This window comes from Belonocnema kinseyi, chromosome 9 (assembly GCF_010883055.1).
Source record: "Belonocnema kinseyi isolate 2016_QV_RU_SX_M_011 chromosome 9, B_treatae_v1, whole genome shotgun sequence".
Taxonomy (NCBI): Eukaryota; Metazoa; Arthropoda; class Insecta; order Hymenoptera; family Cynipidae; genus Belonocnema; species Belonocnema kinseyi.
In genome coordinates, this window is record NC_046665.1 from 34,602,881 (window position 1) to 34,614,215 (window position 11,335).

Genomic DNA, 11,335 nt, shown 5'->3' on the forward strand with positions numbered 1-11,335 from the left:
TTATTTAGTTTTTATTATTATAATATTGTAAAATATGGAGATCGAAATAAGAGAAATGTTTAAATGACTCGAAAGTGATATGAAAATCTAAAAATAATTAAAATTAATATCATAGATTAGAAAATTGTATATAGATTCGAGCACATGACTGGCCTAAAGATAAGTTAGACAAATTTGTATTGGATTTATAAAAAACTGTTTGGGAAAAATTTATTAATCAATCTTTTTCTACGATATATTTGTTGTAATCGACAAAATTAATTAGGATACGTTCTTCCATCACTTAAATTGCCAATTTGAAAAAAATTATTAGTTATTTAACTCTGATCTACTTTTTCTCCAAATGGAATTTTTTGTATTCGTTTTATTTATTCAGACAAACAGCAACGGGATATATTAGAAGCATTCTTTTTCGCACTTTTAAAAATTCAAAGATACTTACGAAATGGTGCTCTCATACGTACACTGTTAAAAATTTGTGCTGAAAACTTCCACTACATGTATTGGAGGTTTTTTTCCGAAACGTAAGATAACGCTGCAATACACAATGTTGTAGTTTCCAAATTCTGGCATTGGTATGCTACCTTGCATGTTTCAGAATTTTATGATACAAGTCTAGTAGCTGGTTATCTCGACACCTGTTGAAAAGAAAAATTAGTACAAAAAATGTAAATCATTTCTGAGAAAACTTGTTCCTGGCAAACAAATTTCTGCCCACGTGAAAAAAGCTTGTATGACTCACCCTGGCGGACCGAACGAACCGAAAGGAGCCTCTGCAAAGTTCCCGTAAAGACCCCATTCGGTTCCTTTCTAAAAAAACTCAAAAAAAAAAAACAGCAAGATCAACTTTTTAACTGTTGACATTCGGATTCTACGTTAATATTTGCATTAGAAACTCACGGAGTAATCGCAATACTTTTTCTTGCAGCGATAAAAATTTAAAAAATAAAATACTTGTAATTTACATCGGCTGAAGGCGCCTTCAAGTACATATTCTCTTAGTAGCAGTTAATAAGCGTTCCGTTGAGAACTTTAAGAATTTTGTCTGGATGCTAGCGCCACGCAGTGGAAACCTCATACAATAACGCTGCGATGCAAGTGAGAGAATTTTATTTTTAAACATCGCGAACAACATACTACTTTAACTATTATGGATGCGCTTGAAGTGATCTTTAGCAGAAATTAATGACATTTTTAAATTTTTTAACGCTGAAAAAAAGGATTGCGATTACCCCGTGAGTTTCTAATAGAAAATTTAACGTAGAATCCGAATTTAAACAGTTTAAAAGTTGATCTTGCTGTTTTTTGAGATTTTTAAAAACTAACCCAATGGGGACATAATGGGTTTTTTTACGAGTATTTTGTAGAGGCTCCTTTCGGCTCCTTCGGTCCGCCAGGGTTAAGCATGGCAAGACACTTGGAAATATCTGGCTAAAGCATAGTTCACGGCTAAATGGCAGCATGGCGCAAGCCTTGCTCCTGACCGTTTCCCATGCTTAGGACACGCGAAACACAAATGAATATTCTTAAGAACATGTAAGTGTTAGAGAAAATTAGCCTGCGTTAAAAATGAAAATATTAGGTCTGCCAACAGCCGACACGTCTCTAAATGGTAAGTTCGCTACCCGGGTGCACCGGTTCGCGTTCCAGGTAGTATAATACGTATTCTACGATAAATTTTTAAAACTTTAAATTTTGTAAATAATGAAAACAGTTCCAAATGGTCAGTTGACGACTCGGGTGCATCACGTCGCGCCCCAGGTATCTTAGTACGTATTCTACGAGAACTTTTTCAAAATTTAGATTCTTTCAACAGCTAAAACTACTAAAAATTGTGAGTCGACAATCCAGGTGTGCCAGATCGAGCACCAGGAAGTTAAATACGTATTCTACGAGAACTTTAAAAAATGTTAATTTCGTCATTAATGAAAATAATTCAAAATGGTCAGTCGACGACTGACACAAGGTAGTTTAAAACGTTTTCTACGAGAACTTTAAAAATATTTAAATTTCGTGAATAATGAAAACAATTACAAATGGTGATTCGACGATTCGCGTGCACTAGGTCGCGCCCCAGGTAGCTTAGGACGTATTCTACAAGAACTTTCTCAAAGTTTAGATTGTTTTAACAGCTAAAATTACTAAAAATTGTGAATCGACGATCCGGGTGCACCAGATCACTCCTCAGGTTGTTTAACACGTATTCTACGAGAACTTTTTCAAGATTTCGATTATTCCAACAGCCAAAATTACTAAAAATTAGAGTCAATGTTCTGTTTTATTTCACTTTCTTTATTAAATTATTTTCCCTTATTTTTCGTAAATTTTCAGTTAATTTATCTACACAATATATTTCGCAATTTGTGAGACCCCCTCTCAAAAAAGGTCGGGCAGCCGCCCGACCTGCCCCCCTAGGTTGGTGACCCTGGAACAGTGTGTTATCTGTTCAACACAAGAATCGCATAATTATGCAAAAAGGTGAATGCTTGAGGATTCGGATTTTAAAAACAGAGGATTACGATATTAACATTCTTTTGCAATTTATAGAAAATGGCACGCTTTACAGGTAATTTTTGTACAATTAAAAAATATTTCTTGAGTATCTTAGATTCTGCCCTTTAATATCTTGGATATTGTCAGTTAAAATCTTCTTTTTAATATCTACGTATGATCTACAACAGTATCTAGATTTCTGTCCCATAGTTAAATCGCTAAGATGTTACCTATTAATATCTAGATTGTATGTGCTAACATCTGTTTTTCTCCGTGAAGTATAAAGTAACCTTTGGTATTGATATTTTCTGGAAGCAGGTCAAAGCATGATGCCTTTATATACTTTGGTTTTTTGAATACGAATCTGACATTACTTTTCTCTCGGCTTGTCACATTTTCCCCCTACACGCTGAAAATTCTGTAGCAAGTCAGATATGTAAGATGTGAAATAACCCTTCCAATTGAAATCTTGTGGAAACATGTCAATGTATCATATCTTTATGTATTTTGATGCGCTGAATACTGTACTAAAATCATCTAGAAACAAGTCAGAGCATTATATCTTTATGCAGTCGCGCCAATCCTATTTGAAACAGGTCGGGTGGATCTATTTCAGACAGCCCCCCTTCTGTTTGAGAAAAAGAATGTGATGAGCAAAAAATAAATAAATAAAAAGGCGTGAAAACGCATTTATTTCCTCAGGCACTTTCAAAGACTTTCTTTTAGCTTAATTTAAAAACAAAAATTGATAATAATTTTTCTATATACAATAAGGAATCAGCAATTTCAATAGAAAAAGGTATAAGAGATCAAATTACATTGCAAACAATAAAAAATTAAAACTCTAATATACTATTTTGCATAAATATTAAACACTCAAATTGTTAGGACTTGAATGATTTATTTTTATCAGTTATTCAAAAATTACTTAAGGTTCTACTCAGCGGCACTAACCCCGAAGAGTATAAACTTCTAGTGAGGGGTAAAGATTTCCTACAGTGGTGGGAGGATGCACCGTGCATATCTCAAATATTACTTAATTAAATCATTGTCTTTTTACAAATTTTTAACAAACTTTCAATGTTTTTAAAACATTAGGAAACCTCGGTTATATAATTAACTTTCATTTTTTTATTATGATATAGTAAAATATAGAGATCGAAATAAGAGAAATATTTAAATGACTCGAAAGTAATCTTAAAATCTGAAAATAATTAAAATTAATATTATAGGTTAACAAATTATATATGGATTCGAGCACATGACTGAGCTGATGATAAGTTACACAAATTTGTATTGGATTTATAAAAACTGGTTAGGCAAAATTTATTAATCAATCTTTTTCTACGATATATTTGTTGTGATCGAAAAAATTAATCAGGATACGTTCTTGCATCGCTTATAATTTCCAATTTAAAAAAATGATTAGTTATTTAACTCTGATCTACTTTTTCTCCAAATGGAATATGTTGTACCCATTTTATTTAAGCTGACATACAACAAAGGGATATGTTAAAAGCATACTTTTTTGTACTTTTAAAAATTCAAAGATACTTGCAAAATGGTTCTCTCATATGTAATATTGGCGAACCTGTTAAAATTTAGAAATAGATTTTTTTTAATTTCAAACTTAACAGCCTAAAGCATAATCCCACACAGCACACATCCCAAAAAAACCTGGTATTTTCTTAGAACTTGGTTCAAGTGATGAGGAGAAAGAACTAGGTCTTTCCTAGGTTTAGACCTATATACTTAAACCTAGGTTAAATTATACCCAGTGGGCACAAAAGTTGGCGACGTCTTTACGACATAGCTACGACATCTTTACGACAACTTTACGACATCCTATGTCCCTGTCGTTAAGGTGTCTTTACGATATCGTAAATCAGTCGTATGATTTGACGATGTCTTTACGATATCGGAAAGACACCAAAACGACATGGACATAGGATGTCGTAAAGTTGTCGTAAAGATGTCATAACGATGTCGTAAAGACGTTGCCAAATTTTGTGCCTACTGGGTAGGTTCATGTCCGCCGCCATTTTTTGTTTTTAAAAGAAGTAAGTTAATGCGGAAAATTTTTGACCTAAAATTCAGTATTTTTAATTAAAATAGCTATAATCAATAGAGAGCCAGAAAATGATTTTATATAAAATATTTTTTTGTACTTAAAAGTGGTAGACGTTTCGCTGGCACTTTTAAATTCGTGCTTTTCAAAAAATGTAATTTTGAGCAAAAAGTTAAGAAAAATTCGAAGGGAATGCTTTTCAGAAAAAATTATTAATTTTTTCAGTCCAGTGATGCCAGATTGAGCTATAAATTTATCCTCACCATACCTATCGTTTAGGAGCAGGAAAACAAAAGGTGCATGGTTACCACTGTAAGTTCGTGTGTAAGCCGAAAGTGCACGACTCGAACTTCGATTTTCTCGGGTTTTCTGCTGCACGATGATTGCCGATCTGAAAGCTTCAGAAGACTTCGGTAGTCTTCTATTTATATCTCGATCCCCATTTGAAAAAAATTAAAGAAATTGGCGATTTTTGTGTTTCGCAGGATTCTTGATTTCATGCATGCGTCTATTTTGAGGTCATATTTTTCCAGGCGTTAAATAGTTAAACTTTCAACTAAAACAATTAGTTTTCTGCAAAAACATGAATTTTTAATAAACTATTTCAACTTTTTCAATTTCACTTTTCAACGAAACATATAATAGTTAAATCTGAAGTTAAAAAAAAAATTTAACCAAAAACCAAAAGAATTTTTTATAAAATAGTTAAATTATCAGAAAAAAAATATTTTCAACTAAATTGATGGATCTTCAACCAAAAAAAAACTAAATTTTTAACAAAATAGTTTCACTTTCAACTAGAAAATATTTAAAAATTCGTTAAAATTCTTTGAAATCGCTTTAAATTATTAAAAATGCCTTGGAATGTTTTAATATATCCGAAACTATTGAAAATTCCTTGGAATCTAATAAAATATTTTAAAATATAATAAATCTTTCAAAATATTAAATTAAATTACATTCATCAATTGAAAATTTCTTGGAACATTTTTAAATACTTTCAAATATTACAATTCATGCCAAATAATTTGACATAACTTGAACTTTTTTAAAAAGATTTTTAAAGTACTTTCGAATTTTAAAAAATAATATTGCTAAAGTTTTGAAAGTTCTTTGAAAATCCTTAAAATTATGAAAATAGGTTGCAAATTCCTTGAAATCCTTTAAAACACCCTCAAATATTTAAAATCTTTTGAAATCTCTTGTAATTTGTAAATATCTTGAAAGTTCATTGAAATTTTAAAAATGCCCTGATATATTTAAAAATCCTTTAAAATCTCATATTAAATTATTGAAATCAATCAATTTAAAATTTTCAAAAATCTTTTGAAATTTTTCAAATGCTTCAAAACCTTTTGAAATACCTAGAACTTTTTTTTAACATTTCTAAAGTACTTTGAAATTTTTAAAAATAAACCTCCTAAAAATTTTTTTAATTCTTTGAAATTCCCTTAAAAAATCAAAAATAAATTAAAAATTCCTTGACATCTTTTAAAATATCCTTAAATATTTAAAATCTTTAAAAATCTTTTGAAATCTCTTGAAATTTCTTAAAGCTCTGGGAAATATCTGGAAATTTTAAAAATACATTGAAATATTTTAAATCTTTTAAAAATAAAATCAATTGACAATTACTTCGAATCTTTTAAAATTCTCTCAAATTTGTCAAATACTTCAAAATGTTTTGAAATACCTACAACTTTTTTTTTAAGATTTCTAAAGTACTTTGGAATTAATGCATGTGAAAAAAGGCAAATGAAGGTATAAAAAGTGAAAGGAAAAAGAAATGAAAGTCGCTTAGATTAGAAGCGTAAAGGTTGTAAGTAGTGGTAAGGTAAAAGTTAAGTAGACTAAGATGCGTTTGCGTTCTCATGCTCTCTCTCTCTCTCTCTCGCTTGCACTCTCGCTTTCGTTTGCTCGCTCACTCGCTTGATAATAAGTCCTAAATTGCACTATTGCAGGAAATAGAGATAAGAAACTAGATATCAGGCTTATGTAAATAGTTGTAAATAATTGTATATATAGGAAGGATAAGATTAAAAAAAAATATTGATATAAGCGGAAAGATTGTAAGGAATGAAAGTCTGTAAACCCTTGGGGGACACGTAATGAATAAAGCTGTACTTTAGAATTTTAAAAAATAGCACTCCTACATTTTTTTATTGTTGGAAATTCCTTTAAATTATAAAAATAAATTGAAAATTCCTTGACATCTTTTAAAACATCCTCAAATATTTATAATTCTTAAAAATCTTTTGAAATCTCTTGAGATTCTTTTAATCTCTTAAAAATACCTTGAAATTTTAAAAATACCCTGAAATGTTTCAAATCCTTTGAACTCTCATATTAAATTTCTGTAATCAATTGAAAATTCCTTAGAACCTTTTACAATTCTCTCCAAATTTTAAAATCCTTCAAAACCTTTTGAAATACCTAGAACTTTTTCTAAGATTTCTAAAGTACTTTGGAATTTTTTTAAATAACCCTCATTAAATTTTTTAAATTCTATGTAATTCCTTTAAGTTATAAAAATAAATTAAAAATTCCTTGACATCTTTTAAATCATCCTCAAATATTTAAAACTCTTAAAATTTTTTTGAAATCTCTTGAAATGCTTTAAAGCTTTTTAAAATATCTTGAGATTTTAAAAATACCCTGTAATATTTCAAATCCTTTAAAATCTCATATTAAATTTCTTTAATCAATTGAAAATTCCTTGGAATGTTTTAAAATTTTCTGAAATTTTTTAAATCCTTCAAAATCCTTCGAAATACCTAGAACTTTTTTTAAAGATTTCTAAAGTACTTTGGATTTTTTTAAGAACCCTCCTAAATTTTGTTTATTTTTTGAAATTCCTTTAAATTATAAAAATGAATTAAAAATTCCTTGACAACTTTTAAAATATTATCAAATATTTAAAATCCTTAAAAATCTTTTGAAATTTCCTACAATTTTTTAAAGCTCTTGAACAGTTCTTGAAATTTTAAAGATACCCTGAAATATTTCAAATCCTTAGAAACTCATATTAAATTTCTGTAATCAATTGAAAACCTCTCGATGTTGGCGCTGCCGATCTGTCGATCTCAGCGCTATCTGACGGCTGTCTTTTTCTACTGCTTAAAATAGGTAACACCTCACAGTTGGGCTTTCTGGCTTACAGTTCGCCGTAAACTGTCGACCAATTTCATACATTTAAAAATTTTTGTATTCTAGATTACATCACAATGAGGAAAATGTTCGGAATAATGCTCACATAGCATTGCGACAAAAGTTTTGTGTCAGGGCTTCATGTTACATGCTTTCCAGGTGTCCACATATGGTTTTTGAGTCAACTAGAAATTTTCTATATCTGATAAAACATACCAATCGTTTAGAAGTTTCTTTATGAAATTTCTAAATGAATAAATAAAAATAAAATAAATTAAAATCTTTATGAATAGTTTCTGAAATACTCAGCAGGACAATTTATTGATTCTTTACTTTGGGTTGTTTTGACAGCGTAAAGCTTTACAAACTTAATAAACCTTTCGATAATAAGCAAGATGTGCTTTTTCGTCTGAATTTTTAGGCCAATGGGACTGAAGTGGTCAATATGGCAAAGTCGAAAAGGGAATAATTTCCTTGGGAATCAAATTCAAGTACCCTCCTTCATTCCGGTAGAGGGGGGAAAGGCAACGCATTTTAAACAATTCGCAGTGTGGATCCGTAACAAAAAGCCCAAACGACGAAGCGCCCGCCCAATTGGAGTCACGCTAAGTCCCTGGCGGACAGAAGGAACTGAATGGAGCCTCCATAAAGTGCCAGTAAACACCCCATCGAGTCCCCATGCGGTTCCTTTTTAAAAAACTCAAAAAAAATCGCCTTCAATAGCAGTTAACAGGCGTCATACGTCTTATTTTTTTAAAAACTGTTTCCCGTTGCAAACAAGACTATTGCGATTATTCCACGCATTCTATAGAGAATTTTAACGTAGAATCCGAAGTTCAACTATTTAAGAGTTGATTTTGCTGCTTTTTCGAGGTTTTAAAAAAAGAACCGAATGGGGTCTTTACGGGTACTTTATAGAGGCTCCATTGGGTTCCTTCGGTCGGCCAGGGGTTAAAAAGGCCGGCGAATCAGAGAGCGAGTAGGGGCGTGATCACTCATACATCCATCGCGATGAAGCGAGTCGCGCTCTGATTCGCGGGCCTTTTTCGCGGAGCGTGAATCTCACTGGACGGGCGCTTTGTCGTTTGGGCTTTTTGTCACGGATCCCGTAATGTGAGTCTTAACTTTATCGCTCATTCTTGGAAACCAATAATTACACAGAATGGTTCCACAAGTTTTCTCGGAACCGAAATGACCCATCTCGTCATGATATTTTCTTATAACATTATCTTCCATACTTTCGCAGACATAAAACAGAATCTCGCCATCGCGTTTTCTATAGACTAGACCATTACGCATTTCGTACAATTGGTCTTCGCTTTTCTGTAACTCCTCACGTAATTTTTAAATATTTACATCAAGGTGTTGACTTATCGCAAAGTTTGACTCTAACGTGTTTTTTTCCACTACCTCGACATTAACCATTCGGCTAAGTGCATCCACGTGCTTTATTTTTTCCCCAGATCGAGGTTCAAAAACCTTATCGTAACTTTCAAAGTTTGCGGAACACCTCTTAATTCGTGGATTGATTTATCTCTTGTCGAGAATCATTTCGAGAGCATCGCATTCAGTAATGATCTTGAAATAAATCCCTTCAAGGTAAATATTGAATCGTCTCAAAGCATAAGCGACAGTCATAGTCTCGAGCTCGAAACTGTGAAACCTGGATTCTACGTCAGTGGTGGGCTTTGAGAAGTAGAAAATAGGATGAAAGTAGATATCCTTCTTTCTCTGAAGCAAAAGAGCACCATATCCTATCTTACTGGTATCACAGTGGAGTACGGTCTCATCTCTTGGGTCGTATATGCTTAGGACCAGAGCCTCCATCAACTTAGTCTTGAGGATCTCGAACGCTCTGTATTCCTGTTCACCAAAAATGAACCGGGCGTTCTTTCTCAACAACTCATAGGGAGGTTTGGCGATTACCAAAAATCCTGCCACGAATTTGCGACGCCACTGGATGAGACCCTACAGCCGAGGTAGTCAATCTCAAGTTGTAAAAACTTGAATTTATCTAAACGTAAATCTAGTTTATTTTCAACCAACAGATTAAAAACTTCTTTTAAAATTTCCAAATGACACTCTATTGTATTGGTAGCTATTAAGATGTCATCTAAATGTGTGTCTACATTACCCGACTTGATTAATTCTGAGAAAACCTTGTTTATAAATCTTTTAAATTGCACGGGAGCTATTTTAAGCCTAAATGGCATTTTTCAATATTCGTATTGGACCAGAAGCATTATGAATGCGGTATACTTAAATGAATCATGGGTCATCGCAATGTGGTGAAACCCATCCTTCAAGTCAAGTAATGTTCAATAACACTTATAACGTAACCTTTTCAAATGATCATCGATTAATGGCAGAGAATAATTATTCCGCAGCCTAATTTTGTTTAAAAATTTGTAATCTACGGCCAGTCTAATTTCTGAATTTTTTTCTAGCCAAAACTATCGGGGCAGCATATGGGGAATCACTCTCACGAATGATCCCTCTTACTAGCAGAGGATCTAAGATTTTGTGTAACTTCTCTTTTTCATTGTAAGAGAGCCTTCTCGATCCTAAAAATATCGGCTTATCGTTACTCAGTCGCAAAGTCAATTCTATTCTTATTCTAGGAAGCTCAGGCCGTTCTTTGTTTAAATATTCAGAAACAAATAGATCTTTTATAATCGTCTGATATTTAACATCTACTTCCGGATTCATTTGCAGAAGATTAACGATTCCATCTTCTGAAGTGTCTATTGCAAAGATTTCTCTAATGGCCTCGGCTTTATGCTCCAGTAGAGCGGTCAGTCCTAAAGTAAACTTACTGAGAGCATCACGGCCTAAAATAACAGAAGCTCGCATGTTCCTATCGGGAATAATACAAATGTTTAAGTTACGCTCGACATTAACGAGTTTTACCTTTACCGATGCAACGCCTAGTTGAATGAGTGTACTGTCGTCGATTCCACTATATTCACGAGATGATCCAGGAGCGTAAGGCCTTACGCTCGCCCATGGTGTCAAGGTTTCCCTCACAAAACTTATCGAGCTCCCAGTATCCAGTAACGTGTCCCAAGTCAGAGCATGGCTTTTCTCTCCACAGTCGAGATCTTAGACAATCATCCTGAAACACTATTTATCGAGTAAGTTCCTTGAGATATCACTTGCATGTCGGTCCTGTAACATATCATACACGAAACTGATCTTCTGCTCTCGATCCTCATCATATAGATCCTCTGACAGTTTAGCAACCTGGTTTCGGCTCTGCTGCGTTGCATTTCTTTCAGGGCAATCCTTGGATTGATGTCCCAATTCGAAGCATTTGAAACATGCACCAGCTGGTCTCCGAGACAATCCACAATTTGCCGTAATATATCCATTTTTACTGCAATTAAAGCAGCGTAAAATGGAAGTAATTTCATCACCTTTGTCCTAAGCCACTCTTTCCGAAGTTGGTCCTCTCGCGACGGGATGCCTATTGCCTTCCTGGATATTCTCGTCATCGTCTTTCAAAGAGACCTTTTCGAAAGCCTATCAAAGATATTTTTTCTGTTGGAACTGTTTGATTCTGGCTTGATTCCGTAATGATAAGTCTGAGATTCCATCCATTAGGTATTCAACCAATTCTTCCTCAGT